This window comes from Pempheris klunzingeri, chromosome 2 (genome assembly GCF_042242105.1).
Source record: "Pempheris klunzingeri isolate RE-2024b chromosome 2, fPemKlu1.hap1, whole genome shotgun sequence".
NCBI classification, from domain to species: Eukaryota; Metazoa; Chordata; class Actinopteri; order Acropomatiformes; family Pempheridae; genus Pempheris; species Pempheris klunzingeri.
Window position 1 is genome coordinate 30,198,140 of NC_092013.1, and position 17,400 is coordinate 30,215,539.

A 17,400-nucleotide genomic window follows, 5' to 3' on the forward strand; every position below is an offset into this window, starting at 1 on the left:
GAAGCCCCACAATACAGTTACTACATAAAAAATTCATGCCATTGTGTTGCTTCCATGGTTGAATTTCTTCAGAGGCTTTTTGGTGGTGGCTTCTTGGAAGAAGCCTGATGAAGAGAGAAAACTACTCCCGATTCTCTGGAGATTGTAAATGTCAGTCTCAGCGGGAGCCTACAGAAGGGATCTGTACACACCAGCTTTGAGCTAACGTATGGATCATATTAGTGTCTGATGTTGTGGAATCTTTAACAAAGGCTCTTTCATGTGCATTTCGTGTTTTTTTTGCTGCAGTGCAGGGATCAAATGCCCACACGTCTATCAACTTGTTAAGAGAGATACTCAAAAAGAAAGATTAGCCCTCAACCTGTGCAAAACACTTGAGTCTAAATTTAATTTGTAAGGATGAAGAAGCCTCAAAGCTTCTTAACACAACAAAGGCCTATGGATTTGGGGGTCTAAGAGACGGTCAACATCAATTGCGAGCAGTCCGTTTGCTTAACACCCTCTCTCCACCCACACACACACACACACACACACACACACACTGCAGTGTGAAGACATTAGTCTCATCTGCTGCACGAGGAGACATGCTAACATTATGAAAGCTTCCTAAAATGGATAATGGTCCAGATAAGTTAAGTTACTTAAAGAAGGAGTGTCTTACTCTGTCTGTCTCGTTTCTCATAAAACAGATACATGGGTGTAGAATCCCATCATGGCCAACGTGTTGCTGCTGAGGCTAAATGAGCCACAGAGAGTCATTCATTTGATATCAATTAAAAAGAAAAACTAAGAAATGTCTGTCTAAACGACAGCTTTAACCCATTTCAAATACATTTCTCAATTGTATTTCAAGAAAATATATAATTCTGAAAAATATCTTGAAAAGAAAATGGCTTTTTTGACGTGGCTAAAAGGGATATTCCCAAAAAACATACCCAAAAACATCCATCCGTCCATTATCTATACCGCTTATCCTTCAGGGTCGCGGGGGAGCTGGAGCCAATCCCAGCTGACTTCGAGTCATCTCCAAGTGCAAGCCAAGTTAACCCTGATGACGTCATCATGGTTATTTTCGCCACAGAGGACATTATCAAACTGTTTTCACAGGCTGAGTAGCACTCCTCATGGCACGGACACTGAACCTGATGTTTAAAACTTTTGGGGTCGTTCACGTTTTAAAGCCAAACTGCCTGACAGCCGGCAGGGTCAGAGTTTGGGTTAGGGCAGCAGTAACACCACAAACTAACACCTCCCAAGCTCACATAAGGTTTGGTGGGTGGAGCATGCAGAGCAACATGGTAGTTTTTGCATTCATACCACACAGTATTTGGCAAAAAAGTGGAAAGTAACATACAGGCAAGCAGAAAAGTACGAAGCAGCGAGACTCCGTGCAATGTCATCAACATTCATCAACACCCTGTAGACATTCAAACAGTTCTTAGGAGCTAGCAGGGTAAAGTCCAGCTAATGTCCAGTCCACCTGCTTCAGACTTCCGTGTCCTCACATACGGACACACACAAACTAATGGTAATGTCTAGAGAAGTTCAGGGTGGCAGTGCATGTGTGAAAGGGACTTCAGTTGACTCCCCAAATCCTCAATGAGAAGTTCAGATGGATTAGAGCAAACTCTGATATTGATCTCTATGGGGAATTGGGTAATGAATTTAGGCAATGGAGTACATTATTCTCTGTTTTCATTACTGTGGTGCAGACTTCTGTTCGTCCATGCTGGGGAGCAATCGTCTCTGCTGCTTCTTCATCATTGCCAGGACATGGGAAGCCTCGGATTAATTTATACTGATACAGGAAGTCTTGTTGGCGGTGTGATGGCCCGTCATTAAAGCTCATTACAAGCTTTGAATGCAGAGGCTGTCAGCACTGGGATGAGCGAGCTACCAGGTGTCAAATCTCAGCTGGCAACTACTTTGGCCAAACCCAGGCTGACAGAAGTGCATGTATTGAAAACATTGGTACAAACAGTTATTGAGGACATCACTGCATCTGCTTTAAACACTGACAGTTTCAGAATGCAAATAGCTTGGTTATTGTACTGTTAAGGGTCATGCAGTGCAAAAACCAAGAATCACCTCCCGAAGAGCAGAACGCTCTCTGCAGTTTCACGATTTCAAAGGCTCCATATCATAATCTTAGCTGAGCTTTGACTCATAGCAATAGAAATGTCAAGCTTCAGAGAACAACAGATTCGGTGTCTCAGTTCAAGGGAAACGGATATGTCATACTTGAGATGGTGATTCTGGCTGTTAACTTCTGTACGTCGGAGCTGAACAATGTCAAGAAAATATGTGATTGCGATCTAATGTACAGTGCAATTCCTCTCTGAACCAAACTACAGGCCTGTATTTGTGGATGTAGACCAAAACAAGATGTGAATGTACCAAACATAAAATGTGTATCTTGTTTCAGGATTAATAGATAAATAAGTCAGAGAAACGAATGCTGCTGCTGATCGTTCAGTCAGGTTCAAGTCAACTGCTCCATCTTCGACAGCCTGCATTAGTGGTTTGACTTTTTTTTTTAAATAAAATATTCAAACATATGCATGGCATTCAGTGATGGTAACAATCATGACAAGACATTGTCACATGACAATGACTGACAATGTTCTAAATATGATGGAAGCTAATGTAGCTGCTAGTGCTAATGTTAGCTTCACAAGACGAGTTTCTTCTGGGACATTCTATCAACTTTGTGTACCAGCCGCGTCTCCGTCATTTACACTTGACAACTGCCGAGCAAACTGCATGCTATCTGTCTGACTGTGGTGAGATCCAATTACTGAAACTGTTCCAGTGGGAAGGACTTGCCACTCTGTTGGTCTGCAGCGAAGAGCAAAACCATCCATCCTGCTCCGTCTTTTGGTATTTGGTCTTCAACAAAACCACCATTGACACTGCACGCACAGAGGATGCTACCCAGGCCACAGCCAAGATGTTGTTTAATCCACTCACACCATGAATGTTCATGAAGTACAGCTGAGTAATGACAACTATTATAACAGACTAAAACCGCAACTCCTTCGCTTTGAGAATGACTCTGTTTCAAATCGTGATATCAGTACAAAAACAATTCAGGTGTGCTGTCAGTAACAATGCTGTAATCACCAATAGCTGACATCCAGGCACGCGGCAGCTGCTAAGAAGTGCGACAGGGTTTAGCCAGAGGCCAACATTTTAGGTGCTCACCTCCAGATAAAGTGGTCTGGATTATCTGCCCAGGCTGTTGGCTTGTTAACAACGTGTCTGGCAGATTTAGGACCATGTTTTTTCTGGCAGAAAAGCACAGGCAGTGGTGGGATGGAGCGCTTCTGTGTTGAGAGAAAAAACACTGGGTGGGTTTCGTTTCTGTGACAACATATCACAACTCTGACTCTTTACTTTTTAGAATAAATTTATATCTATTTGTGTGACATTGCTGTTTCACTGTGTGCACCAACTGGAGGACGCTGCCCTCACATGAGCTTGATCACCGCTCAGTCTCACCGCCGTACAGCGATGTGGGTGTGTGACAGCAACTCGCTGAATATCATCACCTAATCAGTTCAGTGTTTGGTTAATCTGCTCAGTGCTCCCACAGGCGGGCTTTTCTGTCTCTGTTGTGATCATTTTTGACTGATATGTCAAAATTAAAGCTCTGGACAGACAGACACAGCCAGAACAAGCTTTGTCTCCATTTTCCTGATTACCAGGGTGACCCTGGACATCTTGTATGTGATTGGTTGCCTGAAAAGGCATCGGTAATGACACAAGCGCCTTTCAGAAAGGTTTTCAACAGGAAGCACTCGCAGAGGTCACATAAAGTAGTTGGACTGCTGTGAAATGGACACTGGGTGCAGAGGTTTTTTTCGAGGGGGCTGGGTGTGGTCACTTATGGTCTCTCCTCGTTGGAAACAACTGAAAACCGATGCTCAGACAAAAACGCTATATGGACACAGGGCCCTAACTGCTCTGTAAAACTGTGTCAGCAATTAACTGGGTGAGTGCAACGGTCTCATAATCCAAACGATGGCCAAAGACATACCAATGAGACCCAGGTTTTACACTGAAGCGTTCTTTTAAATCATGTACCAAAAACATAATAATAATTAAGAGTAACAACAATAGCTCCAAAAGCCAAAACATTCATAAAAGGTTGGGTTCTTGCATCTTAAAATGACTGGTCCAAACAGTACAATCCCCCACTGTCTCCTCTCCCCTTGCCCTCTCATGCACCCCATACTTACTTCCCACCGCCTCCGTGGTTTCAATTAATTTGACTCTGACTGAGTTTCAGCCTGAGAGCACCAGCCCAGGAGACAAGACACACATTACCGCCAGGTCTCCAGCTCAATTTCAACTGTACAGCTGAGGAGGGACTGCTCTGACACTTGGGGGATAATAACACTATCCTCTACATCCTCAATGAGAGTTGTATACACACGTCTGCTCTCATAATTGAGGTTCTACAGCGACATATTTGTCATTTGTTGGAAAATATGAGCCAGTGAATACAGCATTAGAAAATAAAAAGTGGTCAGAGAAACAGAGTCTTTCTCGCTCAGGTGCTGAGTAACCCTGAGCAGAGAGGTGCGCTGAAGGTTGCACAAGTGTGTCCTTGCCCTTCTGGGCGATTGGTCTATATTTGGTTAGCGAGCCACCTGATTCCTTCGTCAGCAGCAAAGACAATGGTGAGAGTGGAATTGGCAAAGGTGTCGTGAAAATATCCTATATCATGCAGCTAATTGGATAAAGTGATGGAACACTTGTGTGGGTAAACATTTCTCTGTAATAATATTATTCCACATTATTTGTTGCAGAAAACATTTATTCTGCCCCTGCTACTATTGCATTTACTGTTTACTAAAGCAAACAATGCCACATTATTTTTACCAGCAACGCATGACAGGGGTTTCCACAGAGGGGGGCCATGTAACAAACCCCAGTCTTGCACTGCTGAGGGGAGTGCACACATTCAGCACTTGACAAGTAGCTTACCAACGCTGCAACTACACATAGCCTGTAAGCACAAGTTGTCAATCTACAGTAACACACAACTCGGAGAAACATAACACAGTGGAAACTGTGTCTTTGCATTTGTTCTAGAAGAACAACAACATGTAGTGGGCCAGTTTGAACTAGTCGGGTTTGCCATCATTGTAGGACGTCACATCACTGCATGCTGCAGACAAACTACAGCTCATACTGGGACAATAACACTGGGTGAAAGACCTTGACATTTCTTTCTTGGACATTAACAATGAATTGCGTGTTGGTCTGGTAGAAAGCTGCAATTTCAAACAGTCTCTATGATACAGCGTTAAGCATACAGCAGTTTGGCTCGTCAACATAATACAGTATGTTCAGGAGCCACAGGGGCCATACAAGTGCTGAAATCTCAAACAAAATTATCCCTGTTTGAGATTAATTCTCAGGCAACTCAGATTTTCTTTCATGGCAGCGTATCCAATGGTTGTTAGATACATTTACTCAAAACTGTAAATGTCAACCTCATGGTGACACAAGAGGAAAGGTCAGGGAACAGCTTCATGCTGTGGGTACCTGGAGAATTTGTAAATGTAATCTCAATCCATCCAGCAGTTGTTGAGATCACTTAGTTTGTTCCAAAGTCATGGATTGACTGACCAGACAGACAGACCAACACGGCTGCACTAAAAAAAAAAAGGCACTAAACTGTAAGTTTAGAACTAAAGTGAAATGTGAGCACAAATGAGATAAAATCATCATGTGCCTTCTAATGCTATTTCTTAATACAGAGAAGTCAAGCCAAGTTAACTTACACTAATATCACACATAGTGTCCCAGCAGGCTTTACAAACCCACAACATCACTGGTTCCTGACCCACCGTAAACTCCAAGAGAAACACTCAAGGAGGAAGTGTGGTTCAAACACAGGAACATACAGCTGATTTTCATGCAGTAATCATAAGAGCAAAGGTCGCTGAAGTCATGAAACACATTTCATCATCCATTATACATGAGGCTGTGGCTAAGTAACGGTGCAGCTCACAGGTCTGTGCTGCTGTTGCGCATGGGGATTACGAGTCGGTGTGAAAATGGATGTTTCTGTGTCTAACAGCCACATTCCCTGAAAGCCCAGAATTACTCCCCCTGAACGCTTGTGCTCTTTATCCACGCTAAAGTCCTGCGACTTTGATCTGCTAGCCATCATTTAAGACAAGGTTTACTCTGAGTCTGTTTGAAGCCCAGAGCCTTTTCAGCTCAGACTGCAGAGCCTTTCACACTGGTGGGCTCCACATATTCTTCATGTTGCTGCCCCATTAGCCAAGCTCGGCTCTTAATTGCAGCGGCACTATCTGGCACGTACAGAGGAACTGTGTTGCTGCAGTCAGCAGTCCACGAGGCTCATTTTCACTTCCCCGTCGGTGTTTTTACACCGTAGAAGAGAGACTTCCTGTGGAGACACCTTTAACATCCTCTTGTCACTTTAATTGATGGCAAAATTGCCACCGGTGATCATTAACAACTTAAAGCACTTCTAACTGCAGGTGGCTCCATGTTGAGGGGTTTCAAGTCGTTTATCATCCACTGAGCTGACTTTCCTCTTACCTCAATTAATGGTAATGAATGCCAGATTTTCTCCAAATGTGTCATTAACTGTAATATCAGTTGATGGCACAAAAATAATAGTGAAAAATAACAGTAGTTATACAAGTAGTTATAATAAAGAGGAGCAGGAGAGCAAAAATCTGTGTCGAATTGATCTCTTCGCTCAGTACTGGTTGAATCTGCAAAACCCCAGATTACATAACATCTCACAACAAGCACTGACAACAAGTACTTTCTTTTTACAATATGGCAACTACAGCGTGATTACATTTAGGGAAAGGTCCTGGCTATGATAAAATAATGAAAATCAATTGCAGGATTGTGGGTGTAAACTGTGATTTCTGGATTAAATGTCAGATGTCAGTACCCACCACCCCAACATCTGGCTAATAGGGCTCACTATTTTCTACTTATGTCACAAGGTGCAGAATTGTCGGTTATCGATATACAGTTTACAATTGTCCATATTGACTGACCTTCATGTCTTGAACTAATGATGGACTGTCATTTCTCTTAACCTAGTTGAGTGGTTCTGGTCACAATATGGATTAGAGCAGTAGGTGAATAGAGCAACTCACTGTAGAGAACTGTGTACCAACCTCTGCACAACATCTTAGCCAGTGCATATCTTGAAACCTGTTTTCCATACAGTATATCCCAAACTGCCTCTGTCATTCTTTCAGAGCCAAATTGTGTGACAGAGGAGACCTGGAACACACTCCACATGACCATGGACCACAATGTTTAAAGTTTCATGAGGCACATGTTGTGGCCGTTTACTGAAATTGTGTAATTATGGAGGTTCGTGGCTGAACACTCACAAGCACATAGATCAGTGGGAGATTGGTACAGGCACCTTTGGGCTTTTGCATGCTGTATGGGTAGGAGGAGAGTTGTTCACTGTACACAACAGCATTGGGGCCTCCAACCCTCATGATCACTTTATTTATTGAGGATATTTTCAGGGGAAACAGAGGATCACCTCATCCTGCATCCATGAGCAGTGAAATGGTTGCAAAATGGATTGGGAGATTCAGACAGGTGGGCGGGACATTTCTGTGAAAGAAACTGCAGAAATAATCACTGAACTGACAAAAGAAAAAGGGAAAAAAAGCTCTCTGCAGAACCAAAAAGGAGCAGGAACCCTCTGAAGGGACAGCTTCATAATGCAGGTGGTAGCATTTTCCCAAGGGGACGATGATAAGGTGCTGGACGACCAGCAGCTAAAATTTGAACATGTAAACTATGCCTGGTTACTGTTTTGAGAGCTTCTCCCTGCTCTACAGGCCTGATAGACATGGAGCACAGTTGGACTGGAGCTGAGCGGGGGGGCGGGGAGGAGGCTGTTTTGGCAGACACAGTAAAACATATTAGTTCCACGACTTCAGGATTGTTGTCTGCTTTCACAGCCAGGTGGACAGGCAGGGTGATGTCGGGTCACACAGGCCATACACCTCTCCAAGGCATCGAGTGGCTTCAAAGCAACACTGAATGAGGCAGCTGCATATCAGCAGGCCAAGTCCAAGTCCTCTCTGTGACGGACTAAAGAGTAAGTGGAAGCAGGGACACCCATTTGGTCAGAAAACACTGCTTTTCTCATTCAGACAAACAGTTCAGTGTTGAAGAGTCATGATGTTCATCCTATCTTCTGTCATTAATGCACATTTTCACTTTAGATCATCGACTGGCAGTTTGCACAGTCGTATCCATAATGTGGGCTAGAAACACCCATTAGTTCTTAAAGTCTTGATAAAAATCTAAATCATGGGAAAAATGAGATTATTTAGGTTACTGTACATAGAGGGAGAAGTTTCAGAGTCAAATTCCTTCTTTGCTTGCAAACTTGGCCAATAAAGGTGATTCTGAACATGTTGACATAATCTACAGTGACGGCACGCTGCAAACATGATTTTCGATTATTTTCTTGTCAAGCACCTAAAAGAAAATTAAAAGTGTTGATTAGCTCCCACATGGGATTAAGTGTAGACTGATTGTATTGTATAATTGTACCGTGTTATGTTACATTTTGAAGTTCTAGTGAGGTTTTATCATAGACACACCTGCACATCCACTTTGTGGGTATTCACCATATTCAAAATGTTTTATATGTGCGCGAATCAAATCAAATCAAGTCGAGTCAAATCAAAATGCATAACTTAGTGGGTGTTCACATCGAAAATAAGTGCTATGATGGTTCTAAAGTACTGTATTGCACTTCAATGTTATTTAACCATTCCATTATATTTTAATCGTGTAGTTTAACTAGTGCTGTCAATCAATTGTAAAATTTGCTCTCTTTGCTGTGTTTAATTGCATTTGATAATGTTTTTTTCTGAACGGGGCAAAAGGCTTATGGTCCTGCCCACTGGAAGCTTCAGTCCACCTGGCTGTCCTCCATTGTTGTGACCTGTCTAATGCTCAGAATAACAATCTGCTGCTCTGCTCCAACCTTCCACATCTTTTCAGCAGAGCAGCAGATTGTTCTCCCCCATCTGAGGAGGTGAAGACCAGAGGAGTCACTTTAATTTGGATGGATGTGTGACAGAAATGCTGTTTTGTTGTTTATTTGGCAGGTTATTCTGTTGAACTTGGTGTTAGGATGTTCGGTGCTCCTCTTTGGAGCTGATGCGGAGGTTGGTGGGTGGTGCCTACTCAGTCTTGTGGGAGCTGACCAATTAGAGCAGACTGTTCTTTTCAGGAGGAGGAACTTGCAGAGACTGGGGCTAAAACTGAACTTTTAGGAAGAGGGTGAAAAGCTCTGTATGCAGAGTGTACAGCATGAGAAAACACTGGTTTTCTTAACGTTGCAGCATGTAAACATTTTCCTGTAGGACCCCAAATCCAAGAATGAAGCTGCAAAGGAGCAGAATTCTTGAAGCTTGTAATAATGGATGGCCTATTAAACGTCATTCTTGTAGAATCAACACAAAGGAAATATCTTCAAACACAAATACTAATGTTTAACATCTTAACGCTGAACACAGATTCTCTCCTGTGAACTACAGATTTCACTTTAAACCATCAAGGCTTCAACACTGACTGTGGGCCTGAAAGACAGATCTCTGATCAGCACTGACAGACAATAATAACCAATCCAGACCTGCGTGTCAGAGTGCCAGGTTAGCTTCTAAACCATTAAGGCCATTAACATTAGACATCATGGCCTCTACAGACTGAAACAGACCACTGGACATCTGTAGGGCTGCAGGTCTGTCTGCTGCCTCTGACCCTGACAACAGGTGTCATTTGTTTCAGAACTAACGCAGAAAAATAACAGATTAAAACAAAAAGGCTGAATATCTTAAATGAATGACAAAATGAATGCGTTAATTGTGACAGCACTAATTTTAACAGAACAGTTTTGATCACTGCTAATGCTCTGTTAACATGAATTATTCTGACAATATCCAAGCGTGGCAACTACAGTATGGTTGAGCTACAGTTACTGTTGGGCATCTTAAACTATGTAGGAGCGGTTAAAGGGAAGACTGACACATACATGAACATAAAGTATTGGACATGAGGACGAGGTTGGGTGGTGAAGGGAGCTGAAGAATCAGAAGATGTGAAGAACAGTGAGAAATGTCCTGCTTGAATATGATTGGACATGATTGTTAGTCACCTGACTACACAACAGGTGAATAAGCAGAGAGGCATGATTGAAGCGGCTGATGCCAGCCAGCTAAAGTATGAACATCAGTGATTTTCAGACACAAAGTTTACAAAAAGCATCACAATACCAAAAAAAGATTGGCAAAGATCCCAAAAAGGTGATTGAAAGTGCACTACAAACTTCTCCAAAATACCACAGAAGCTATTGTTTTGCATTCCAGAGACAAATGTTCATAGAGGCAGAGGGCTGCTCGGCTCACAAGCCAAAGCGTGATTGCAGACAAGGTTTCCAACAGCGCAGCAGGAACTCCAGCTGTAGGAACAAAAAATGCAACTTGCAAGCAGACCTGAGCAGGCACAACCTGAACCAGAGCAAAGCCGATTGTGTAAAGCAGTTAAATCTATTTTTAGTGGATATATTTTAGTACACTTTAGGCAGTTTCTCCTTGAATTATTTCCCCTCTCTGCTCAGAGCTGTGGGCCAGTGCCATAAGCATTTTGTTGCTAGGGTGAGATCCTTCATCCACAGTGCAGTTTGCTTTGTTCCAGCTTTGAATTTGGCTTGTTTATTTTCCAAGTGCCCAGTTAGAGGACAGCCAGGGAAACAAAAGGCACATGGACTGAGGAATAATGTGTTTATTGGACAGAATTCCACTATTTGTTTTCTATGACCCATGAAGAGTGTTACAAAAGATTACTGGGTCATCTGTCTAAGAAAAGATATCAAAAGATGGTTTGAGTTGCAAAAGTTATTGAGGTGCTTTTATTTACAAAAAACAGAAAGTTGGACGGCCACAGCAAAACAGAAAGACCAAAACAAAATATCTGTCCCCTGTCTGGTGTACATCCACCCCCACACTGACTCCTCGCGAGCTTTGGTGGCCAGAGGCTTATAAATGTTAAGCCCCTCCCCCTGGACCAACCAACCGCTGATCAATCAATTATCTTCCCTTTAAACAATCAGCTTCACTGCCAGTTCTTACATGAATCAAAAATATCACACAAATATCATTACTTATAGGCTTCACCACCTCCCAGTGCAAGGCCTTAAATAAACCCCAAAGCTTTGACACAGCTTCATCAGTTAGGTAACATCACCTATAACCCAGTTAGAGATGGTACCTTCCACCATCAGCACACCTGCGCGGGACCTCTGGAGCCTCTATATAAGCCAGCACTATGTAGCAGCTCTGTTTCACACCCTGACACATGTGCCGTCCACAATCAGTGACAGAGTCTTCGTCACAAAGAGATTTTAGCAAAAGCTTCTCCCAAACAAATTTCCCTGCAAACTGAAGTTTTAACTTGACAGATTGTTGGCAAAGAAGAACAAACTAAGTAACTGTGGTTCCCTGCAGCCAGAGGACTTAATTGTCCTGATTATGTCTTTATTCTTAATGAAGCTCACAGCAGATCACCTGCAGGATGGCATCTGAGATTTAGTGCCATGTAAAGTCAAATGGTGCTGTTCTCCCCCCAGCCAAATAAATCAGACGGTATCGGTAAACACTTGAGTGTTGCAGCCTCCAACATGTTCAGTGTGTACACTGCCCAAACCTGCTGCAGTCGTTTGTCTCCTATTCGACATCAGACTGTACATTCTTCACACACCAGGATGGTTTTGGCTACAATAAGAAAACATACACTTGAGAATTTCTTTCTAGGTCATGGTTGTCCTAACATTGTCATAAAGACTGCTCCGCTGACCATGAATCAATGCAGACGGCTGGTTTTCCTTTTACTTCTTAGCTGGTTATGAAACCAGTTTAATACTGATGCCTCTGTTGGGGGATGCTGTCGGCGGTGATCAGCATCTCAAGGTCCACTGCTCTTAATCCAAACCCCATGCCTTATTTTTCATTGTGTACTTCCTGCATACACTCTGAACGTTGTGGCTTCACGCTAACTGTAAGGTGTGGTTTCTTCCAATATGGACTTAATTCATGGACATAAGACACTGGGCTGCACTGACACAGTATAGCATCACAACTAGTAGAATCAAGGGCCAAAGGGCCCCCACCCCCCTCATCGTGTGCTTTAATACAAGCTGTCCTGGTCAATCAGAGCAGCCAATTAAATGCTGTTCTTCACCTCTGTGGGACAAAAAACGTTTAGCATTTGATAATGTGAAGCAGCAGTAAGTGCAGAAGTGATGTAGAACACTCTTCAGGACATGACCACACCCAGCTGCTGCTACCAGAAAATGCAGAGAAGCTGAAATTAGTATGCAAAGCTTTTGTCCACTGAACATGGAGGTTGCAGCCTGTGACAAACCTGAGCGGGGCTTTATCAACAGCACAGAAACTGGGAACGATCACAGCTCACACAGCAGTCTGCTGTGACGGGATGTGGAGTGAAATTATTGCAAAGGGGAAAGAAGCTTAGAGCAGCGAAGGCATTGATTTTTTTGTTTGTGTAATCTGAACAGTCACGTATGTGCACACACTCTCCACCTGTCAGTCTTTTCTCAGTTTATTGCTACAGTTAAAGCACTTTATTCCTGCAGAAATACTTATTCAAATGCACTTGGTATACACCAAACTCAGCTCTTTAAACATCTCTCAAAAGTACTCAGGTTTGCAGGCGCCTTGAAACAATCAGTCACTCTGGCTTCCTGCTGAATTGAACGGCTCTTTTTAGTAAGAGGCTGTAACACCAGGGAACGTGACATATATAGGATGTACACCTCTGATACATACCTTCAATAAAAGACAATTGAAATGACGATAAGATTTACTCTGTTCCTTCTAATAGGTACAGAGATTGATGTGAGCCTCAAAGAGAGAAGCAATCTTTTGCAATCCAATTATGTAAAGCTAGCAGCTTTCCCTTTCACACTCAGATCAATTGCACAGTGGAGAGAACGGGACATGATTCACAATATGAAGGTCTGCGGTGGCATGGACAAGACACGTTACATAAACGTAAAGTCGCCACAGCTGACTCAGTGCATTACATTAAAGCTGACTGTGGAAACAGGCTGGCGGGGGGGGCTTTTGTATTAACCCGAGTGCTGCGATGTCAGGAGGGGAAGACATCAAACAGATGTTCTATCAAATAAGCACAAAAATTCAGTGTATAATCATTCCAGTATATCTGCCTGGTTGTAAGCGGCTGGCATACAAACCCTGGTCCACACCATCCAGTAACGATGTGACATGGCACCTTTTGTCACTTCTGTTTGTTCTTGTTGCTTTTTTAATTAACAGCACAATTCATCCAGTGACCTTGTTGATGTACATTAAAACAAATAAATTGCTTCTTAAAGTAATCTATTAAATTAGTGTTTAAAAATTCCAACACTCGTCCGAGCAGCTCCTGCTTGTCAAAAACAGTTTTTTTTTCCAGTACCTGTGACAGTCTGTGCTGCTAAACTCCACACAGGCTTTTATTAAACCACATGCGACTGTAGCGATCACTGTTTTCTCTTGCCTGTCAGAGCCTGTTGAGTAATTCAAGGTTTTGTACCAAGCCCAATTAGTTTGGTGGCAGGACTTATTGGAATGGAACCGCCGCGAAGCAGAACACGAACCAAAGCATTTCCTGGTAAAAAGGGATGTCAATCAAACACGTCGCACGGCGTCAAGGAAGAAATGAAACCAGCTTGATTCACACCGCTGCCTGACTATGGTACAACTCCCAACACTTCATTGCTAAATGCTCTCCCTGTCTGCAGTGTGCTGCTGATGTGGAGTAGAACTCTGACAAAGGCTTATTTCACTGTGCCATTTTCTTTAAATCCTCTGTAAAGTCTGCAGCATCTCTTAGCTAATTAAAGAACATAGTCACACTGATGCAGGTACCTTCTTACTCTTCTGTTTAGAATTTAGCATTTTTCATGCTAAGTAACTCGCAGGTAAAGCTGAATAAAATCTTCCCAATGTCGACAAATGTAATGAAATGAAAGGCATCCAAGCGGAGGCACATTTACTTCATCGCTCTGCATTATGGCCTAAATTACAAGAATATTTTTAAGTTTTTAATAAGAATCGTTTTGTTCTGGAAAACAAAAGCTTTGCTGAATTTAAATCCTGGATACCAACATTGACAGATACCCCGCACCTGCAGAGATACATCCTTAATGACAGACGGGAGGAATTTAACACGATTTGGAGACCGCTGGTCTTATTTTACTTCCTTGTGTTGTTTGTCTTTTGTTGTTAACCATCTATAATGAGGCATGACATCCACTCCACAGATGTCTGCATTACTCCTGCACACATGCTTCACAATAAGACCATTTCTTATCACTACTGCAGTGGCTTGCTGTACTGATCAGGTCCAGCTGTCAACGCACAGATACATGGTACTATTTATAGGTGTGTCAGCACCTGGGGGGCAGGGACAGAATAGGAACCACAACCAGGTGTGTTTCTCTGGATGCTGGTCAGGCAACGAAAACAGGCACCACAACTGTTTCATAACAACAATGAATTAGCTGCTGTTCTTTATGGTGCGTTGTTTCCACTCTTCAATATAACGCTCAGTGCGGAATGGCAATGTCACCGCAGGACTGCAAGACCATCTTACCCTGATCAGGGTGTCAGGGAGCTGGAGCTCTTTCTCAGCATGCGATGGGTGTCTATTAATCTACATGCTGCCAACGAAGCCTGAGCTAAGATCTCAAATAACTCCCTGATTTCTTTAAGCTAACACCTGAGGAATAGACCCCTCCGCTCCCCAAATCAAGCTACATGTAAACTATTCATGATAGTAATTCGGACTTTATATAAAAATAGGTGTGGGGCAATTTGGAGGGAAAAAACTCGTCTTCTATTTCAGCATACAACATCTCAGGGTAATGAGCCTATTCTTTCTGAGCAGTACACTTTGTTTTCATGCATTGGCTTGGAAAGCACGTGCTGGTTGCTTTAATTTCCAGTGCTCACGGAGTCCTGCAGTTGGACTTGGTGGCACTGAGGTGTCTGTGACCTTTTCTGTGAGCCAGCCTGTTTAAACTGGAAATCCTGTGACCGCTGCCACCTTTAAGTCCTCAGATAGTCTGACAGGTGGGATGACAACTCACCTAAGAGGTCAGTTCAGCCTTTTGAGAACCAAAAGGTCCTACCCTTGAGAATGATGGCTGACAAATTGACTGCAAGAACCTCCAACACTTTAAAACCAACAGTGCTAACGCAAAACTAATCGAGGCTCAAGATATTCAGTGTTTACTATTCTGTGGACTTCAGTGTCACGTCAGAGTTGATTATGCGAGGTTAGAAATGTAAGTCAGTTAGATTGATACTCTCTCTGATGTAATCTGAACATGTAGTCAGGGATTTCTAGGGCTAGACTGAACATTAATTATTAAAGTCTGTCCAGTGGCTGCAAATACTAGCAGGAAACCTCTTGCAGCTCAAGAGGATTTAACATGCATCACGGTTAATGGCCACAGCATGAATCTTTAAATGTTTCCAAAGGTTACGTACCCTGTAGCCTTTTCAAAAGGTTATCCACCCTGCAGTGTTAGAGCCATCACCTAGTGGAGGTCTGGAGAAGCACAGCTGCTCTCCTCTGTGTGTCTGACAGCAAACTTTACTACTTTTTTCACCACTTCAGCTCTCAGGACTGGATTAGGAACAAAACCACCCATGATGTAACACTTGTTAATTATCCAGCTGGATACCTGATGGATAAAACTACTCCTCAGTCCTCAACAATCCCTCCAACAGCACACCATCAAAGTCACATCCTAAACATCAGAGGTGTAAAACACAACTAATTTCCTTAATATTATTTTATAAAGAAATACTCATACATTTATGGTTAGTTACTAGTTACTGTGATGATTAAAATTTTACTTAAAAAACATCAGCTTATAAAATGAAAGGTATTATTAATAGATGAACCGATCAAACAGTATGTAAGGTATAGTTATATAGTGTATGGCAGGGGTGCCCACACTTGCGAGCTACTTTTAAAATCACCAGGTCAAAATGATCTACCTACATTAAAAATGCTAAACATATATTTATTTATATATATACTTTATATATACAATATACGTATGTTGGCGTACACTGCATAACTGCAACTAATGTAACCCTTGGTATTGCACACAAGTGAGAACAGTAATAGGAACTTTCAATACATTTACAGTCACTACCTTACTCTGATGACTTGCACTGAATGGAGTCGGCCAGGGTTGCATAGTCCGGACAGTAGCTGCTGGTAGCTAGTCTTCCAAATGATCATCAGTCATGGTGGAACGGTATTTGGACTTAATAATCTTCATGTGGGAAAATCGTGACTCACATAAATAAGTAGAGCCAAATAATGCAGTGAAGGAGGTAGCACATTTCCACGTTTGGATACTTTTCCTCTGTGAGTAAGTTCCAAAACTGTCCATGAGCCCTGGACATAAATATAGCCACCGGCTCGAGTAAAGGAATGTCTTGAAGCTGTTTGTCAAAGTCTGACAGACAATTTTCAATCTGCTCTGTGTAGCGCACACGCTTTCCGTTGCGTCTCCAGCTCTGATGCGAAGTTTCTCAAATCATGGCGCTGCAGCTTTGAGGACAGATATTTCCTTTTTCGTTTGAAAGCATTAACTGAGCTGATCATATTGACCACGGTTTTGTCTTTTCCTTGCAGCTCTAAATTAAGATCATTCAACACGTTGGTCAGATCGGTAAAAAATGCTAAGTCTAGCAGCCACTGATCGTCATTAAGTTGCTTGTATTCTGCATGTTTACTGACAAGGAGAAACTCCTTTACCTGCAGACAGAGCTCTCGAAATCTCTGCAGGAATTTCTCCCTACTTAGAGATCACACGTCAGTGTGTAGCAAGAGGTCAGAGTAGCTGCAGTCAGCCTCCTCCAGATGTCTTTGAAGAGGTCGAATAGAACAGCTGATTTTCGTTGCCACATCCATTATCTCTTTCATATTTAGCATCTTAGCACATAATGCTTGTTGGTGTATTATGCAGTGGCTATTAAGGAAGTCGGGGAAATCATCGTCCTGCCTGCACTTGGCAATAAATCCATTCAAGTGGCCCACCATTGCGGGCGCACCGTCCGTGATGATTGACAGCAATTTAAACAGCAGGAGCTAGGTTTTCTCAATAAAGTGTTTGAAAGACTGAAAAATGTCCTCTCCCCACGTGTGTTCTTTCATGGGCAGTATTTTTAACAGCTCTTCTTTTGCAGTCATATCTGGAAACACCATCCGAATAAAAGTGCACAGCTGGGCTGTCTCACTTAT